The sequence below is a fragment of the Etheostoma spectabile genome, chromosome 10 (assembly GCF_008692095.1).
Source record: "Etheostoma spectabile isolate EspeVRDwgs_2016 chromosome 10, UIUC_Espe_1.0, whole genome shotgun sequence".
NCBI classification, from domain to species: Eukaryota; Metazoa; Chordata; class Actinopteri; order Perciformes; family Percidae; genus Etheostoma; species Etheostoma spectabile.
In genome coordinates this window covers 9,246,323-9,246,805 of record NC_045742.1, presented here as the reverse complement: position 1 = coordinate 9,246,805, position 483 = coordinate 9,246,323, and positions in this window count along the sequence as shown.

Genomic DNA, 483 nt, shown 5'->3' with positions numbered 1-483 from the left:
GGACTTTACCCGGTGGGACGGTAGTGTGTCGAGGCCGCCTGGCGTGCGGCCGCTGCCCAGGGGCCGCTGCCCAGGGGCCGGTGGCCGCTGCCCGGGGGCCGCTGCCCGCTGCCGCAGGCCTTTGCGTCATTGCGTCAGTGTCCGCTCGTGCTCTGTGCAGCTTCAAGTTTATACAGGACGCTACGGAGATTAGAGGGACAATGCAGCGATAGTCCCAGATGATGATAATGGCAGACTGGTCAGAGACCAATCCAGTCATGATTTCATTTTCTAGCTGCTTCCTTCTCTAATAAAGGACAGTTTGTGTTACTCCTTAATATGTAAGCCTAATGTTTTTTTATTATTATTATAGCTTACTTTGGTTTTTATAACCTTCTCAATAAGTCTCACATCACTGGACCAACACCGTGGTCTATATACATATATAGTGTAGTTCACATTCATCACACCGGGAACACCACAATGCTTCTTAATCTTTTTATT